The sequence below is a fragment of the Ascidiella aspersa genome, chromosome 7 (genome assembly GCF_963924565.1).
Source record: "Ascidiella aspersa chromosome 7, kaAscAspe10.2, whole genome shotgun sequence".
NCBI classification, from domain to species: domain Eukaryota; kingdom Metazoa; phylum Chordata; class Ascidiacea; order Phlebobranchia; family Ascidiidae; genus Ascidiella; species Ascidiella aspersa.
The window spans coordinates 4,095,887-4,116,779 of NC_139453.1; the positions used below are offsets into that span (position 1 = coordinate 4,095,887).

Below are 20,893 nucleotides of genomic sequence, written 5' to 3' on the forward strand. Positions count from 1 at the left end.
GCGTCCCACCAACCGTCGGAAGGTTTGGACAAAGAAGAGCTGAAACGTGATTCTTCACAATGACTGGGAACAAAATTACGACGCGCTGTCTCGGCGTCCTTGGAACCCGAAACTGTTCAACGGTCGCTGTTTTTATTTTGGCGGTTTTGCCGTTAGAAACGCTACTGTTTAAAATAGCTTAACTATACTACAATATATTTGGTACCGTTTCAATAGTTAATAAATTTCGTTTGGAAACGTATGGTAATTTTGCACTTGGAGAATTTTCTGTTTATTTGGAACATTTTGAAAACAATTCGAGGCGCATAATTAAAAAAAACTTGTTAAAACGGAAATTCGTATTTCTAGCCTAAAAAGTCACTTAGGGCTTTGATATGATCCATATATTTACCTAAATTCGTAACGTACAAAATACCGCCGAAAAATAATCTTTGTAAGTAAGGAAATGGTAAAACCTTGCCCACGCTTGGAAGGTTCCATTGTAAGTTTGTTATGGGAACTTATAAAACATTTAAAAATGCCCACCTTCAATTGATGTGTTTACGCTTTTTTTCAATTCGGTAAAAACTTTTTTCCCACCAACCGACGGAAGGTTTGGACAAAGAAGAGCTGAAACGTGATTCTTCACAATGACTGGGAACAAATATACGACGCGCTGTCTCGCCGTCCTTGGAACCCGAAACTATTCAACGGTCGCTGTTTTTATTTTGGCGGTTTTGCCGTTAGAAACGCTACTGTTCAAAATACGCTCAACTGCTACAATATATTTAGTACCGTTACAATAGTTAATAAATTTCGTTTGGAAACGTATGGTAATTTTGCACTTGGAGAATTTTCTGTTTATTTTGGAACATTGTGAAAATAATTTAAGGCTCATAATTAAAAAAAAACTTGTTAAAACGGAAATTCGTATCCGAGCTTAAAAAGTCACTTAGGGCTTCGACATGATCCATATATTTAACTAAATTCGTAACGTACAAAATACCGCCGAAAAATAATGTTTCTAAGTAAGGAAATGGTACAACCTTTCCCACGCTTAGAAGGTTCCATTGTAAGTTTGTCAAGGGAACTTATAAAACATTTAAGAATGTCGACCTTCATTTGCTGTGTTTACACTTCTTCAATTTAGTAACGCCCTGGATTCCGAGGTTGGTGTTCATCAAACTTATGTTACAACCCAAGAGACCAATAGTAAAAAACAACAGACTATAAACGAGTCCCACCAACCGTCGGAAGGTTTGGACAAAGAAGAGATGAAACGTGATTCTTCACAATGACTGGGAACAAATATACGACGCGCTGTCTCGCCGTCCTTGGAACCCGAAACTATTCAACGGTGGCTGTTTTTATTTTGGCGGTTTTGCCGTTAGAAACGCTACTGTTCAAAAATAATTTAACTGAGAAGGTGAGATACGAGCAAGTTGGCGCTGCGAATTTTTCGTCCAACGCTTGGTAACGCTTGGTTTGTAGCAACGCGTCCCACCAACCGTCGAAAGGTTTGGACAAAGAAGAGCTGAAACGTGATTCGTCACAATGACTGGGGACAAATACACGACGCGCTGTCTCGTCGTCTTTAGAACCCGAAACTATTCAACGGTGGCTGTTTTTATTTTGGCGGTTTTGCCGTTAGAAACGCAAACGTACAATATGAGTTTCTCTTTATCTTGGATACTCTCGTAAGAAAGTAGTTCTTAACTTCGCTATGATATCAAGAGGGTTTTTTACGATCTTGACTTTTGCCATAAACAAAACGATTTTTGTTTTTGAACGATTATAGATAAATTATTTCTTTGCACTCATGGGCGTGTAATAAAAATGCACACAAGCGCCAGGGCTGCGGAGTCGATTAAAAACAACCCGAGTCCAACCTTGGCCGAAAAAATATGGTCGACTTTTAAATAGGAATATGGTCGACTTTTAAATAGGTACGAAGATTTAGCTACGAAGATATATGGGATGAGCCAGACCCATGGCCCCGATCGTCTTATACCCTCTTCTTACAGTTTCAGGCGTTATTTGGTTCTTTTGGGCCTTATTCCGATGAAGATAGGCTTCGTCAAGTCACTCGACCAAGAAAAGCATAAAGTTTTCAATAAACTACGCTGGGATATCGTGGAATATTAGGGAGGGGCTGTTGGTTCGAATTAGGGGGTGGGGTCTTGAATTTAACTTTTCCAAACAAGTATCGTGGAAATAAATTTGACGAACGAATCTTCAAACCAGAGGCGTACAACACATGAACCAGAGTTCAGCCCGCTGTACCTTAATTTTTGTGACCCCACAACCTATTTAAACAAATAATTAAATCGTATGTTGCTGTTTCTGAATGAGTGGCAATTTTGACTCTTATTACGCGACAACAAGGATTCTACTAACTATAATATCATCCGTCACACTTGAATTTGGTTTAGTTTATTGCGACTGCCCCATCATTGCGCCGCAGCCTGCTTTTAGCCTTTTGTCATGAAATAAAGTATGTTTGATCACTTTAAAATTATGGCAGCTATGGAATATGTAGAAAGGCTGATAGAATTTGCCTTTGGCTTGTAATACTGGCTTCCTTCGATTTTTATTTGTACCTCACTAAATATGTTGCTCATAAAACCAATGTGGCCGCGTCGGTATTTAAAGTTCTAGTTTTGCTCGCCACTTATAATGTCGGTCATTTTTACATTACTTAGTCGATTCACAACTGATTCGTTGAATCTCTAAATACGCTGGACATAATATAAACAACACAATTAATAATTGTAATAACGACAATCGTTGCTAAATACATTTCTGTTGTGTTTAACAAACTGTATTATGTTTTTAAAAATCTCGACAAACTTAGAGTTTTACTTAATTTTATTTTAAATTGCGTCTTGTTTTTTTGTTTTTTAATTTCGTTTACATTTTCGCTTCCCCGAGAAGTTCTTGTTGGTCGCTTTAATTGAATTTGGCTCGCCATTGGAAACTATTGCACCCTTCTACTTTAAATAGAACATAAATTAGTTAATTGAGGTATACACTTTCCTCCGCAAAAAATCCACTAACCCCTCTTTCTTGTTCCCCCATGCAAAAGCATATATGCATTCATGCACGACGCTGAAGTTTAAGTCACAAAGGCCAAGGATAAGCTTGAGCAAAAACTCTGAATTGCGCAGAGTTTACGCTGAATCGAAAAGCTGGAATTTGGAAGCGAAATAAATCGACTTTCCTGTTGACTGGCTTTTACTTGAGCAATTCATAGTCCGTTGTTTTGCTACGAAATTAAATCTTCTCATTTTCATGTGATTTAAAACATTGACTTCAATATTCGTTGCCCTCAATTGCATAAACGAAAATCGCTCCCAAAGGGTTTTTCAGGTGTGAAAAAGCTTTTAATTATATTATATTTTTTTTAAACATGGCAAACTCACTTTTACAAAACTACGTTTTAAATTGTTTCATTGGTAATTTGTTCTAAACTTCGTGGCATAATGGTTGGAGGTTGTAGTAAGACGTAGTAAGAATTTTAACGCCCATACAGAAGTAGGTATCATTTTAAACGTTTCGAATAATCTCGTTCGCTTCACCCGAGAAATTCCTGTTGGTCGCGTTCGCTCGTAAAAGTCAAGGGCAGAACCGTCACGCAACGGTGGGTTTCTGCCGACGTGGCAAGTTCCTGTTTTGAGTTTCTGTAGCTCAAACTTTCCCGAAGCCTTTACAGGATAAATTTCGAACAGATGACGTCATACCATAACAGTCTTCCTAATAAGAGTGTGATATAAAAGGCTTTGTGTGACAAGTGGAGCCCCAGTGAAAACTATAATGTTTCTTGATATACCGATGTGATCAACATAAATAAAGTTTTCTATTTATTTTAATCATTCTGATCTATCACAACGCATTGCGCAAAGTTACATTTCACTTAGCGCGTGTTTTATGTAACAAATATTTCAAAGGGTTCGCAAGGGAATTAGTCTTTAAGTTTTTAAACATTAGGATTTAGCAAATGATTTTAAACATTATCTGTCATCATTATTACTCCATAGTTATGCTTTATTATTTGATCATATAACGTGTTTTTCGACATAAAGCTTCTATTATGCTCAAAAGATCGCCAATAAAACCGAACTGGATAATGGATGCTGATTTCAGCCGCTAGAAAGACTGTAGCTTTAAGTAAAAAGTTCACTTCTTTTTACGTAACTAAACTCCAAACCAGGGTTGGGCAATTGTTTTTTACCGCGGGTCGCATGAAAATTAAAATGTTGTGGTGGGCCGCGTCAAAAATAGGATCTCGAACAAACCCAGTATGACGTCATACGCTATAACACAAATAAGCTCACAAACTTTACGTTGGGAGTGGTGCGCAAATGTTCATTTTAAGTCTAATTTGAAAGAAAGATAAATGCGACCATAGGTTATTTGTTTTAAAATGTAAACTTTAATTTAGGCATAGAAGGGGATTGAGCACAGATAAAAATGTACATTGCTTGATATATTGGCGTTATTTGTGGGGCGCGTTGACCCAAAAATCGAGGGTGCAATACGTAATAATTCCGCACAAAAAACAATGTTTTTTTTGCTTCTAAGGTTTTAAGTTCCCGACGTGTTACTTAAGGTTCAATGAGCATATTGCAAAGACAATAAACGGGATACATACGACCGAAGTGCAAAAACTATATAAATACTAGGATAAGTTTGTTAAACTTTCGTTGGATAGAGCACCATTATGCGGAGGACCCTTTTTGTTTGTAAAGATGCTAAAATTGCGTAGAACTTACGAAAAAGACAGAAGACATTCGCGCGAAACGCCAAAACATTTTCCTTTTTAGTATTTAAAACAGTCTAAAATAGAGTTTTGCGGGGTCATGACTAGATCCATCTCTGAAAAGAATGTTTACGATACCGTACAACCAAACATATAGAATAAATATGCTGTTGCTACCAGGCATAGTATATTTAAAATAGGTTCGTCTGGCAACTAACGTTACGGCTTACTATACAGGGACGTCCCTGACGAAGGCTTGCCGGATAGTAAGCCGAAACGTTGGTTGAAGAAATATATGCCAGACGAACCTATTTTAAAAAAACATGTAGAAACTCGCCCTTGTTTTGCTTATATGCATTTTTGTAAAAATAAGCCGCGGGCCGGATTAACTCGATCGGCGGGCCTGATCCGTCTGCTGGCCGTATGTTGCCCAAGTCTGCTCTAAGCGAAACGATGATAAATGATCAGAATGTAAAGACTTCGCCCAAATTCGCCGACTCCGGCGAGTCCGGCTCCGACTTTACAGCCCATGCTCGACCCATCCAACTAACTAAATAAGGTGGGTATACAGTAAAAAAATTAAAATGAAAATATTCACACAATTTAGACATTAATAAGACAACGGGCCAACATAGTGTGTTGATGTCCACATCGTTGAAACCTAACACTACAACAGAAAATGATTTTTAATATATAAACAAGACTTCCAATGAATCAATTGTGTAATAATGCGGTGATTTTTTATAAACGAATCGCACTAGCAAACAATATATAAATGTCTTTACTGAAACCAAAATACTTGCCACACACCGTGGAGAAGGTCACTTATGGGAATTTGCATTGTGCTCCTAGTATTGTTGCCAATTTTGTTCCGCAGAAACATGGTTAGATTCCATCAAACTGTGGCCTCTTAATAACTATATTACATATTATGTCCTCCCCTGCGTCATTTGCTTGAGCCGCGTGTTATTGTCGATGATTTAAAAAAAGGCAATTTACCATGTTACTAAAAAGGAATGTTACGGATAATGTAATATGATGACTAGAGCGCTAAATAGTGAGTGAAGTAGTGAAACATTCTAATTTCCCTAATTGTTGCACTATGTGGAGGCTACACGTTCGGTAAAATATATTTCATATTATGTGTTATTTGGTATTTCGCAATGAAGGGTATTGTGCTGGCCGTTTGTAATTAACAACTTCACGCGATCTCGATTCCATAGCGAATAATAGCGAGCGACTAACAAACAGCAAATACTCAGAAATGAAGTTCGAAATATTCTGATCAACTGGGAATAAACGTTCAGTTTTCACGATCTTCTAATTCAATTGCGAGTATCAGCCATTCCTTGAAGAGGTTTACAAAAATAAAACAACACAACAAAATAGCGACGTCGTACAAATGTAATATAAAAGCTGATAACAAATCGTCATCCAGTAGAAAAATCAACATAAACGCCTTTAAACAAAATGTACAGTCAACCAAAACATATAAAAAAAACAACTTTTATTGCAACGTTCAAACTCATTTTTTGGCGCCTTAAAATCAAAATGCAATATTTTCAAATATCGTTGCATATTCGGTGCCCGAAAACATTAAAATGTATGCGGGCTTACATTTAACTTTATCACTTCGTATTTAGAAATGTTGCTAAAACGTCAATATTCATATCCACAAAGTAAACTACTGCTTTTTAACCGGTGCGCCGCTGGCAAACAGAAAAAAAACATATGAATTTTATGTAATAAGCTATCGCAAGAAATTCCGGAGAAATGCGGATATAACCAACAAATTTTGCGCTCACCTTGCTTGCCACGTATTTTCGTTTCTTAGTTTATGTCGTGCGACCCTCAGTAAGACTTGACTACAGCACAAACTATTTTCATGCACTAAATACTCACGTTAGAATATGTGAAAGCTCATATTGAGTAATACCTTGAACAGAGTAAAGTGCACTCTAAACTCACTTAACATTATGAAATGGCAAACTTCCAAATACAATTATCACTACACAAATTTCTACCAAACAACAATCGACGTGGTAATACATAATGAAGCTAAGAGCGTAATTGTGTAAAGTACTGCATTTGTGACTGACAAAACTTTACTCTCATTTTATTACTTGAACCTAGTGTACATGCTTATATTGGTATGGACAAATCATCATCAAAGAATGCAAGTATTTAAGTTTTTTAATTTGTTACTGCAGAACGTGTCATATATAAAATAGTAATGGGATTTTGTTGGTAGTAACGATCAAGTTATTATTAACTGCATAATTATATATTGCTACTTTCATTAAACGAAAAAAATACCTGGAAAACCTACAACAAGTTTGTTTCCCTAAAATTGCTACTTCTTTTAATTTGTTTTACACGTTCGCTTCAGTCGAGAAATTCGTGTTGGTCGCGTTCGTTCGTGAAAAGTTAAGGGCACAGCGGTCACGCATCAGTGGTTTCTGCCGACGTGGCAAGTTCCTGTTTTGAGTTTCTGTAGCTCTAAGTTCCCCGAAGCCTTTACAGGCCAGCTAATTTTTTAAAAGTGGATTTCAAGCGACCTCAAACCATTATTTAGAGAGGACGCCAGCATTAAGACCGAAATAAGAGCAACATCAACGTCGGAATAAAACACGGTTTGGAATAAGACCAAAATACGACTAATACATAATGGATATAACAACGTCGAAAGCGGAATAAGTCTTAATTCCGTTGGAATATTACGTATATGTTCAGAAACAGTCTATGGTACCTTTTATCCAACTCCAAACCAAACCTTTATTCCACCACTAACTTCTCCAATAATTTCAACTAACAATTCAATTTATAACCGCTCCCATTACCCAACACAATCCTCAAACAGACGCAAACAATCCGGTGCCAAAACAGCGGCGCTCTAACGTCGCCTTTCAAACTATGACTCCCAAACGTCGACACCGAAACGGCCAATGCTAGACTGATGGTTCCAGATTGTCGCATACATTTAGGCCTTATTCCAATGAATTTAGTACGTTTAGGTTTTTGTTCAGATTTAGATCTTATTCTGTCACGGTTATTACTGTATTTTTGGCTTTTTATGTCATCGGTCTTTATACTATAATATTATAGATTATCCTTCTTTAGATATTGTTGCTTGGTGGCTCTTATTGTGTGCTCCCTTAAGAGTTAACGTCACAAAATAAGTCATTCACGTGGCGGCATAAATTCTAAACAGTTTATCGCAAGAAAAAGTGTGATGTTCAATATTTCTCATAAAACCAATGTGGTTGCGTCGGTATTAAAAGTTCTAGTTTTGCTCGCCACTCATAATGTCGACCATTTTTACATTACTCCAAAACTGATTCGTTGAATTTTTTAAACCTCGACAAACTTAGAGGTTTACTTAATTATATTTTAAATTGCGTCTTGTTTTTTTGTTTTTTAATTTCGTTTACATTTTCGCTTCCCTGAGAAATTCTTGTTGGTCGCTTTAATCGAAATTAGCTCGCCATTGAAAACTATTGCACCCTTCTACTTTAAATAGAACATAAATTAGTTAATTGAGGTATACCCTTTTCTCCTCAAAAAATCCACTAACCCCTCTGTATTGTTCCCCCATACAAAAGCATATATGCATTCATGCACGACGCTGAAGTTTAAGTCACAAAGGCCAAGGATAAGCTTGAGCAAAAACTCTGAATTGCGCAGAGTTTACGCTGAATCGAAAAGCTGGAATTTGGAAGCGAAATAAATCGACTTTTCTGTTGACTGGCTTTTACTTGAGCAACTCATAGTCCGTTGTTTTGCTACGAAATTAAATCTTCTCATTTTCATGTGATTTAAAACATTGACTTCAATATTCGTTGCCATTAATTGGATTAAATAAAATCGCTCTTAAAGAGTTTTTCATTTGTGAAAAATCTTTTAATTTATATTATACATTTTTTGAAATCATGACAAGTTTTACAAAAGTACGTTTTAAATTGTTTTATTGGTAATTTGTTCTTAACTTCGGGGCATAATGGTTTGAGGTTGTAGTAAGACGTAATGAGAATTTTAACGCCCATACAGAAGTAGGTATCGTTTTAAAAGTTTCGAATAACTCTCGTTCGCTTCACCCGAGAAATTCCTGTTGGTCGCGTTCGTTCGTAAAAGTCAAGGGCAGAGCCGTTACGCAACGGTGGGTTTCTGCCGACGTGGCAAGTTCCTGTTTTGAGTTTCTGTAGCTCAAACTTTCCCGAAGCCTTTACAGGATAAATTTCGAACAGATGACGTCATACCATAACGGTCTTACTAATAAGAGTGTGATATCAAAGGTTTTGTGTGACAAGTGGGGCCAGTAAACACTATAATGTTTCTTGGTATACTGATGTGGTCAACATAAATAAAGTTTTCTATTCATTTCAATCATTCCGATCTATCACACAACCTTTAGCAAAGTTATATTTCACTTAGCGCGTGTTTTATCTAACGAAAGGCAAATATCGCCGATAAAAGCAAACTGGTTAATGGATGCTGATTTCAGCCGCTAGAAAGACTGTAGCTTTAAGTAAAAAGTTCACTTCTTTTTACGTAACTAAATTCTAAGCCAGGGCTGGGCAATTGTTTTTACCGCGGGCCGCATGAGAAAATCAAAATGTTGTGGAGGGCCGCGTCAAAATAGGATCTCGAATAAACCAAAATGACGTCATACTTCGACGCCATGACAGAAATAAGCTCACAAACTTTATGGGGGAATGGTGCGCAAATGCGCATTTTAAGTCTAATTTGAAAGAAAGATAAATTGCGATCATAGGCGATTTGTTTTAAAATGTAGACTTTAATTTGGCCACATAGAGGGATTGAGCACAGAAAAACAAAAAATGTACATTGCTTGACGGAGCACAGATAAAAATGTGCATTGCTTGATATATTGGCGTCAATTTGTGGGGCGCGTTGGCCCAAAAGCCGAGGGTACAATACGTAATTCCGCACAAAAAACAATGTTTTTTTTGCTTCTAAGGCTTTAAGTTCCCGACGAGTTACTTAAGGTTCAATGAGCATATTGTAAAGACGATAAACGGGATACATACGACCGAAGTGCAAAAAGTATATAAATACTAGGATAAGTTTGTTAAACTTTCGTTGGATAGAGCACCATTATGCTGAGTACCCTTTTTGTTTGTAAAGATGCCAAAATCGAGAAGAACTTACGAGAAAGACAGAAGAGATTTGCGCGAATCGCCAAAACAATTTCCATCTTAGTATTCAAAACAGGCTAAAATAGAGTTTTGCGGGGTCATGACTAGATCCATCTTTGAAAAGAGTGTTTACGATACCGTACAACCAAACAAATAGAATAAATATGCTGTCGCTACCAGGCATAGTATATTTAAAATAGGTTCGTCTGGCATAGATTTCTTTAACTAACGTTACGGCTTACTATACTAGGACGTCCCTGATGAAGGCTTGCCGGATAGTAAGCCGAAACGTTGGTTGAAGAAATATATGCCAGACGAACCTATTTTAAAAAAACATGTAGAAACTCGCCCTTGTTTTGCTTATATGCATTTTTGTAAAAAATAAGCCGCGGGCCGGATTAACTCGATCGGCGGGCCTGATCCGTCTGCTGGCCGTATGTTGCCCAAGTCAGCTCTAAGCGAAATGATGATAAAGAGTAAAGACTTCGCCCAAATTCGCCGAGTCGGCGAGTCCGGCTCCGACTTTACAGCCCATGTTCGACCCATCTAACTAACTAAATAAGGTGGGTATACAGTAAAAAAATTAAAATTAAAATATTCACACAATTGTAAGACAACGGGCCAACATGGTGTGTTTATGTCCACATCGTTGAAACCTAACACTACAACAGAAAATAATTTTTAATATATAAACAAGACTTTCAATGAAACAATTGTGTAATAATGCGGTGATTTTTTATACACGAATCGCACTAGCAAACAATATATAAATGTCTTTACTGAAACCAAAATACTTGCCACACACCGTGGAGAAGGTCACTTATGGGAATTTGCATTGTGCTCCTAGTATTGTTGCCAATTTTGTTCCGCAGAAACATGGTTAGATTCCATCAAACTGTGGCGTCTTAATAACTATATTACATATTATGTCCTCTCCTGCGTCATTTGCTTGAGCCGCGTGTTATTGTCGATGATTTAAAAAAGGCAATTTGCCATGTTACTAAAAAGGAATGTTACGGATAATGAAATATGATGGCCAGAGCGCTAAATAGTGAGTGAAGTAGTAAAACATTCTAATTTCCCTAATTGTTGCACTATGTGGAGGCTACACGTTCGGTAAAATATATTTCATATTATGTGTTATTTGGTATTTCGCAATGAAGGGTATTGTGCTGGCGGTTGGTAATTACCAACTTCACGCGATTTTGATTCCATAGCGAATATTAGAGAGCGACTAAAAAACAGCAAATACTCAGAAATGAAGTTCGAAATAGTCTGATCAACTGGGAATAAACGTTCAGTTTTCACGATCTTCTAATTCAATTGCTATAGTGTCAGCCATTCCTTGATGAGTTTTTACAAAAATAAAACAACACAACAGAATAGCGATGTTGTGCAAATGTAATATAAAAGCTGATCACAAATCATTATCCAGTAGAAAAATCATTGTAATCGCCTTTAAACAAAATGTACAGTCAACCGAAACACATAAAAAAACACCTTTTATTGCAACGTTCAAACTCATTTTTTGGCGCCTTAAATTCAAAATGCAATATTTTCAAATATCGTTGCATATTCGGCGCCCGAAAACATTAACATGTATGCAGGCTTCCATTCAACTTTATCACTTCGTATTTATGAATGTTGCTAAAACGTCAATATTCATATCAACAACGTAATTCACTGCTTTTTAACCGGTGCGCCGCCGGCAAATGAAAAAAAAACATATGAATTTTATGTAATAAACTGTTGCAAGAAAATCCGGAGAAATGCGGATATAACCAACAAATTTTGCGCTCACTTTGCTTGCCACGTATTTTTGTTTCTTAGTTCTGTTGTTGCGACCCGCTGACGCACTCAAATTATCTCGTGCGACTCTCAGGAAAACTTGGCTACAGCACAGACTATTTTCACGCAATAAACACCCCCGTTAAAATATGTGAAAGCGCATATTAAGTAATACCTTGAACAGAGTAAAGTGCACTCTAAACTCACTTAACATTATGAACTGGCAAACTTCCAAATACAATTATTACCAAACAAATGTCTACCAAACAACAATCGACGTGGTTATACATAACGTAGTTAAGAGCGTATTTGTGTAAAGTACTGCATTTTTGACTGACAAACCTTTACTCTCATTTTATTACTTGAGCCTAAACTATACATACTTATATAAGTATGGACAAATCATCATCAAAGAATACAAGTATTTAGTTTTTTTCATTTTTTTACTGCAGAACGTGTCCACAGATGCAAGAAATGGTTAAAGACTCATTCCAATGTCCAACTTCATTTTCGCAATACACCGGTTTCATCAATTTTACACTAAACCTCGTTTTAATCGATTCAAGCATTTATATATAAAGTAGTAATGGGTTTTTGTTGGTAGAAACGATTAAATTATTATCAACTGCATATTTTAAATATTTCTACTTTCATTAAACGAAAATAATATCTGGAAAACGTACAACAAGTTTGTTTCCCTACAAATCCTGGTTTTACTTAGAATCATGAAAACGTTACGAACATTACTCCAGCTGACAATTGTTATGTTGAATACTTGAAGATCGACCGAATATATTCTGGCAAGTTCTTTTTTCTCTCCAGACTCCAGCAACACAAAACCACCCTCCCTTCACCATTTAGCCACTTTTTTTACACATTTACACTAGGTCGGCACATTCTCGCTAAGATGTCTGTCGCGTTACGTCATACAAGTGTCGCGTGACGTTCGATTCATGTCGCGTGTCGCTGAAAAATGACAAATGTTACTGTTCAAAAAGAAAAGGTTGTAAAGTAAAATATTAGGTTTTATAGCTAAAATCTGATAAAAAGTAATTGTAGTCAATGTTTTGCTTATATAAGCATAGTAATGACGTCATTGGTATCGTATCGCGATACTTTGTGTCAAAAATATCGGGTATCGTAATAAAATGTCAAGTGGCAGACATCCTAGTATTCAGGCATGTATTTAAACCTTGATATTTGCCTCAATTTTTTTCGTTCAAGGATCAATAGGAAACGTACCAGTGATAACCGTACACTATGTTGTTGACTGCTGTACGATTGACTCATTTGGAATCAGTATATTTATAAATAAGCCATTATACGTTAAATCAGACCGGACCGTTGCTATCACCTCAGCCATCAAGATACAATTTTTTTTTTTTTTTATTCTTTGTTTTTTTCTTAGGTTTTGACATTTCTAAGGTATATTTCCAGCTAACGTCACATGCAGTATTTTCACCCTTTCTATGTGTCCACAGAATAGCACTATGTGGACTCCGACTATCCATATTGCAATTGTTTGCCATAAAAGAAAATATACACATATAGAACGTCTGTGTCATATTGTTGCTGTATATCCCCAGTAGCACCGACCAAACTGTTAAAAGAAAATAAACACATTTACTTTTTTTGCGCTTTTGGCAAACGTTTTAGGTGATTTCGCTGCAAAAGCGCCAAGTCCGCTCTAACTAAGATAAATATTTTGCCGGAACATTATGAGGTGGCACCAGGCAAATTCTAGTGGCTTGTTGAAATTTTGGAGCAAAATGCGGCTAATTTTATTGCTAATCAAATTTAAATTAACTCTCAAATAAATCTAGTTGTCCAAGTTTTGCGCCAGAGCGCCAACTAGTGGAGTAGCAGCTCTGAATGAGCCATTATACACATATTAATAATAGCTTACTCTAAACATTTTAATAATACCTCTAATGTGAAACATCAACTGATAAAAGAACTTATGTAAGACTGCGTTTATAATGAAGTTGCTTTTAAACTTACAGGTTTAGAAAGCTTGTGACTTATTCATTGCTTTCGTTTAAAACACTTAAAAATACAAATGAGATTTTTCTGGGCAAACACTCACAATCACCTAACTTTAATAAGAACAGGTTATGCGATTGTTAAGCATTATTTGACGAGTGTTAAATACACTAAACCAATGTTGCAATGACTCAAGTCAATGCTTGGACCACGCGGTCCGTTTAAGAACTTGAATAACTTTGGCGGCCGCCGATTGATCGGGTCACGCGATACGAGCACCTCGTGCGCTCACTCACGCTTCAAGTGACCGCTTTTTTCAAGGTGATTTCTTATGGCGGTGCCGCCGGGTGGCGACAAAGCGCGCAACGAGTTCGGCCGATGCTGGTGCCCTTAAGTCAAGACTTAAGTCTTTTCGAGCAAAATTACTTGCAGAGAGAACATTTTGGAAAGCCCTGATTAAAATCATGCTGAGGATCTTCTTACGAAATTCGTTCGATCCAATAAAAACGTTAAAGAAACTAAGTTATACCTGATTGCCACCACTGTATCCGCTAAACGCACTCTTTTTACAAATGTAAAAGTGTTTTTACAGACTTTCAACACCAATCGTTTTCTGGAGCCCACGCAATCAATAGTTTGCAAGGATATTTAAATATAATACCTTAAGTACCCAATGCTTACTTCACCCAAGTTTCAAAAAGTGTCCAAATGAATTTATTGAATTCTTGCAAATTTAGCATTGAGCAATAGCATATGGACCAGCATTACGTTAATGAAATGCGGGAAGTAGGCTAACTAACCTCATCTTACGGATTTCGTTTACCCAAAAACCTCGTCTTAAGAAAGTAACTCTATGCATTCTTGTTTTTTATCCCTGGTTTTCTATTCTCCAACTCCATAAGCAGATTGGTAGCTAGGGTATTTTGCGCCCGGGTGCAAACTTTATAATTGGCGCCCCCTCCTTCATGTTTAATCACATTTTCTATTACGTTAACATAATATACCTTACTTTATAAGGCAAAACAATTCAAACTTTAAAAGAACATTGTATTTAAAGAAGAAGCAGCCTCAAAGAACCGGATATAATTTAATATGGGACCTGTAATCATTTAAAAGACGAGAACTTGGCAAACAAAGTAAGCCAGATTGCCTCAGCTTCTCACAAGCGGACTTGCTTTTAATTGTAAGGCTTAAGGAATCCATAAATATACTACAGATTACTACAGAATTCTTCTTTGAATATTTTAATTTTGGCTCGCTTCTTTGTGGTACGATTTTGTTCTAGAATCCAACCACAGCGTTAAAACAGTTATTAAAGCAAAGCACGATATTTTGATCCGGGTGTTGGTTAGTGTTTGGTTGATGGCGTATCAAGTATTATTGATATTCATTAACAATATTGCTGATTAACCTACCAAAGCCCAAACGCTAACCCGCACCACACCCTAACCCAAATAATGTTCGTTGTGGTAGTATTATATACCGCGGCTAAATGACTTAGCCTGAACTCAAATCAGAGTTGAAAAGCCATGCCAATCTGTTCAACACTTTTTTTGGCGATCCTAGGCAAAAAGGTGCTTAACCATGTACCAATCAGAGGCTGTTGATGGCACAAACAGAACTACGTGTAAACGAGTCTACTCTAAACTTTGTTGTTTCTTCATATGCACCAGAGCGGGACAGACGACCAAACAAATTCGCCATTTTCCTCAACTTTCCTCTCATTGGTTTAAATCTCTTTGAGTCATTTGACGTTTAAACCTTTTACCCTTCTAGGCTTTCGACGTTCTTCGTGAGCTGCAGCCGAATTTTGCGTCGAAGCTCGAATTTGTTTCGTGCGACCTTGGCGCTGAAGATCTTGGCTTGGATCAAGCTTCAAGGGAGATTCTACAGAAGAAGTGCCAGGTTTTCATCCACTGCGCTGCAACACTCAAGTTCAACGAACACCTCAGGTTAGGGCACTTTAAGTATGCCAAACGTCTCAGGATTTCCGATACTTTGTATTTAATTACGATCTACTGTTGTTATTTGATATGTTCGGCAAAAGTATTGGCCCTAGTCTAGAATCCTACCACCATGCACAATATTGGGGTTAGGATGCGAGTTGGCGTTTGAGTTAGGGTGGGTCAAGTATTATTATTAAATAAAGAATATAATACTACTTGACCCACTAGTAGTATTATAAAACGTTAACTAGCACCCTAACCCCGAATATTGTGCGTTGATTTAATAAATGTGGTAGGATTGTAGACCAGCGCCAAACTATAACGCCTTCAAAATAAGCAACACCTGAGGTTAAGGCACTTAAGTATACTAAACGTCTCAGGATTTGCGATACTTTGTATTTAATTACGATCTACTGTTGTTATTCGATATGTTCGGCAAAAGTATTCCGCTTTCAAAATAATCAAGCTACTGGGCGCTGGTCTAGGATCCCACAACGAACATTATTTGAGTTAGGGTCGGTGCAGCTTAGCGTTTGGGTTTGGGTAGGTTAAGCAGTACTAATAAAAATAATACTTGACCCACCCTCATCCACACACTAACCTGCACCCTAACCCAAACAATATGCGTTGTGGTATGCGGCATTTGAAGAAAATTTTTTTTTTATTGATTTTTTATGTGCAATAGTGAAAGAGCGCCTATAAATGTCTACTTATATAAAATCGTATGTACATTTTAATATCACAGTTACTGAAGTTAAATTATGTGTAATTCATATTGCCCCGCATGCTTGTTAAGTGTTAATTACATGATGGTGTTAAAGTATACCCCTAATTTGTTTTTGTCTGTTTAGTCTGCTGCCGTCTAAAAAAGCTTATTAACTACTGGTTTCTTTATTAATTTCTACAGGTTGGCCTTCGAGATAAACGTTCAGTGTGTTAGGAGGCTTCTCAAAATATTTTGACCTGAACGAAACAACCTCCAAGCATTCGTTCACATCTCCACAGGTGTGTATTAGCAATATGCAGTGTTACACAAAAAATTTCAATTTTGCTGTTTTATTAAATGATAAAGCTTTCAAAATCACACTTTTTTTCAAATTCTTGGTGTATATCTTTGTAAATTTGTGCTAAGCTTACTCTATTATAGGGTAAATATACCCATATTCCACACACTAGGCCGAGGGTTACCATTTTTTTTCCTGAAGGGTGGGTAACTGTTGGGCCTGACCATCGCAGGTCGTTTAACTGTTAGGATGTACGAGCGCAGACCAGGTGTAATTCTTTTGTCAATATTTATTAACTTTATTAAATTATCTTTAAATCAGGAAAATTAAATAATCATGTAGCAACTAAAAAATTGTTGTAGAGTTATAAATTTCATTCACTATTGACAATACTTTAAAAAACAGTTACAAAGATTCCAAAATTCAATATATCAAAAATAAAAGAGCAAAGATAGACGATTTATTTCATAGAACTTTTCAAGGCATTTATCTGTTAAACTTGTTGTTTTTGTACATGGTGTGGCATGAAATGTTTTATTTTTTTACTGTGCCGCAAGCTGAAAAGTTTAGGAACTACCGATTTAACTTCTCCCCCATCCATGGAATTTTGTCGCGAGAAATTGTAATTTAAAGCTTTTTCCTACCGATATATTTTTGTTTAAGAATAAGGTTAAATATATTTAATTAAAAAGCCTGAAAATTGTTTTGACGTTGTAACTACCTTATAAAGTGCTATTGTCATACACTTTTTTTGTGTAAACTATAATATATATTTTATAGAAAAAAGTCATTTTTTTAACTCTAACTTTTTTATCTATACGTAAACCATTGTATTGTTTAATATATAGAGAATTTTTGTCCATCGTATGTCCATTGCAACCGACAAGAAACCGATGAAAAGCTTTACGATGTTGGAATCGATTACCTCGACCTTAAAGGCTCCCTCCGGTAGATGGACGATGACCTTATTACCAAGGTCACACCAGAACTTCTTGGCAAGAGGTAGGTGACCATATTAGCTTATTCAAAGCGAAATTAAAGTCATTAGGTTAGTTATTAGGACATTTTGACAAAAGGTCACTTTGAAATAAGTGTTTGTTTTACCCTGAAAGTGGCCTAAGAAGTTAAGAACTGCTACATTATTTTGTTTTTACACTGCTTAAGTTTTTATTTTAATCCTTTAAACTGGGGGTGACAAAAACGTGGCCCGCGGGTTTTTTTAAATGTGGGAACATTTTTTTTTTTTAAATGTGGGAACATTTTTTTTTTAAAATGAACATCACAAAAAGTCCTTACAGGTCGAGGCTAACAGACGAAAATCTTAGTATGCAGTTGAGAGTTGTCACATCAACAGTTCGTCCTAATATCAAGCGCTTAGCAAAGCAAAAATGTTTCAAATTTCTCATTGAGCAACAAAATTCATTAAATGTCACCCCTGCTTTAAACCGTGTTCTTGCCAATATATTTAGGACAAATACCAAGCTTTAAAAGTGTTGCTAGGAGAAAACAGTGCCTAAAATACTTTATACTTAATGTGCCACAAGCTAGAGTGTTTTAACGCCACATATTTAATATGCACTGCCTGAGATACCTTGGCCATTATGTTGGTTTTTGTTATCATAGCGGTAGCAATAATTAACTATACATATATCTCAAAAACTGGACTCATGGCATGTTGCACGATTGTCCTTCTTCTTGTGTTGACCTTCATAACACTTTTCTCTAGTTTCTAGCAGAGACTACTTGGCAAATTTCCCCCCAAAACTATATTTTTGTCAAGTTCTTTTACTATGTAAATACAAATTTTTTTAGCCCTTTACACAATTAAGCTATTGTTTAGCTGCATATTTGCGCACAAGTTCGCTGGAAAAACTTTTTTTATAAATTTATTGTTTTATTAAGTTGTATTTTGACGTAACTTGAAAACTGTCAAGCAAACAAAAATCTAAAAAAAAAATTTGCCTCAGAACAGGGACCATACAAACTTTCCAATAAACAATTTATACATATCACATCACACAAATACAACATTTTTTTGTGAAATAACTAAGCCAAATCCTTCAAAAAAGAACTGTTTTGTATCAAAATACCTCTCTTGACTGAAATGTAACCTGTTGTGTTTTCGTTCAGACCGAACACTTACACGCTGTCGAAGGCTTTCGGTGTATTATAATTATTGGTTTAAAGTTGTAGCTAAATGTTGCGTTTTCATTTCAGACCAAACACTTACACGCTGACGAAGGCGCTTGCTGAGGACGTTGTTGCAAGAGAAGGATCTCATCTTCCAATCTGCATCGTCAGGCCCAGCATGATAATACCAGCTTACAAAGAACCGTTGCCGCCTGCCGGTATGTTTTTAGACTTGTTATAAGTTAGATATTTTTTCAGTGCAGAAAGAACACGAAAAGATGTGTTTAAAATACTAAAATGTTTTGAGTGGTTTCATTGATGTTAAACATTTAGAAGGATTAAATAACTTTAAGTAGTCCTATTCAATCTTTGAAACTTAGGTTTAAAGCACTGTTTTATTTAAGGGTTTGCCAATTTAAGCAAATCCCATTTCGTTGCATAAAAATTTTGTGGCTCAATATTTTTTTATAAATAAAAAGAACTAAGAAATAGGTTTAGAACAAAAAACAGCATAACATATTTTGAAACAGATATTTATTCAGCTGTGCATTAGTGAGATTCTTGCGAACAATGCATTTACATTTCTTTTACTTTCCTCATCAATTTCTCCCCAAGGCATTATTCCTGTAAAATTAAGTAAGTGACACAAATAATTATAAATCTAGCTTTTTTAAATTGCCCCGTGTAATGAAACTTAAATCACTGATAAAGACTAATAAAATCATTCAACCAATTAGGGATTTCATGCAAGCAAGGCCAGTTTGGAGTGCAAACCACACCGCAGTTGCATTTGCTACCTTGCTTGCACAAAAATTCTGATTCTGATACTCCAGTGGTTCCCACCTTTTATGGTTTGCAGCACCCATAAGGAACAATAAATAGATTGCGGCACAACTACTTGAATCTTGAAAGTTGATTTTTGTAGTGTCACTAAAAACGGAACTGGGACATCGCAATCAAATTTATTTGCATGTAGAAACATATCATTTGATTTCTGTACCCAAATCATACAAAAAAAGTTGTATTAATAGGATTTTAAAAAGAGAGATAATTATGTTTTTAAGGAACTTCAATTACCCTTTAAGCTTCCAAATGGCACCCCGGTTGGGAACCACTGGGTTAGTCTATTAAAGGCTTCCGGTGTACTGCTTAATCGTGTTCCAAATTTCACTGCATAATTATCTTTCATAGCAAAAATTACTGTTTTTTCTCCAGGGTTGGTGTACAAACGTGTACGGACCCACCGCTTTCATAATAGCGTACGCCAAGGGTGTGCTTCGTTCTGTGATTGTCGACAACTCCATAACCTGTGACCTCATACCGGTCGACTTTGTTGTGAACGGCGTGATTTGCGCAGCGATGAAGACCGCTTGTGACTCAGCAGAAAGAAGATGCTCGCTCGGCTACGAGAGTGACAGTGCAATTTCATCGCTTGGGGAAATTGGCTTACAAGGTTGTAAATACAGATATATTACCAAAAAGTTGGCGTTTTTGTTCATATCCGCTGGTGTTGTAGTTAGATGGAGAATGAATATCAAAGCCCATACAGAAGTAGGTTGCATTTTGTCATCTGACCATGTGAAAATCAACAAAGAATTTTTTTAAATTTCCACAAAATGCTACTTACTTATACATGTGCCTTGATATTCATTGTACAATTTACTTTGTTTTAATTTGTACAAAACTATTTTAAGCATGAGAAAAAAACGCTTGTATCTAGCCAGTGTTTGAATTTATTACCACTAATTTTGTATTCATTTGATAAATAAACCCCTGTTCGAAAACATGTAAATTTTTTTTACTTCATTGTTGTTGTGTTCTTTTTGTATTTTGAGTCCTGTATAAAAAATCTGTTCCAAAACTGCATTTTTACTCTAATGTAGTCATTCTATATTACCAAGAGGTTTTCAGGCTGTTTACTATGAAGAACTAATTCCACCTATATTTATTGAATAGTTTGATCAATTTAAACCTTAACCGGTTAAACATGAATTTCCAGGGGATTCATCTTCGGACAATGAAAGCATCAGTTCCTTTACTTGCGACCGAGTTCCAAGGCTCAATGGATCACTTCCCGTCTACCACGTCAACTCTGGCATCAAAAATGGCCTTGCTATGGACCGCTTGAGTAAGAATGGACAACTTTAA

The 20,893-nt window shown here is 36.3% G+C and overlaps 1 protein-coding gene and 1 pseudogene across 2 annotated transcripts in view; one reads left to right on the plus strand and one right to left on the minus strand.

Moving 5' to 3' along the window:
• The window catches only part of LOC146137318 (NACHT, LRR and PYD domains-containing protein 12-like), a 35,226-nt gene extending 22,795 nt beyond the window's left edge, over positions 1-12,431 (minus strand). The window contains exon 1 of one of the 2 annotated variants that reach the window (XM_083393477.1): positions 5,549-12,431. The gene's annotated coding sequence lies outside the window, so the exon portion shown is untranslated. Of the gene's footprint in view, positions 1-525 lie in introns of both variants that reach the window. The other variant, XM_083393476.1, reaches the window with a different exon arrangement.
• Positions 12,432-14,757: 2,326 nt separating this feature from the next.
• LOC146137319 (fatty acyl-CoA reductase 1-like) lies at positions 14,758-20,893 on the plus strand (annotated as a pseudogene).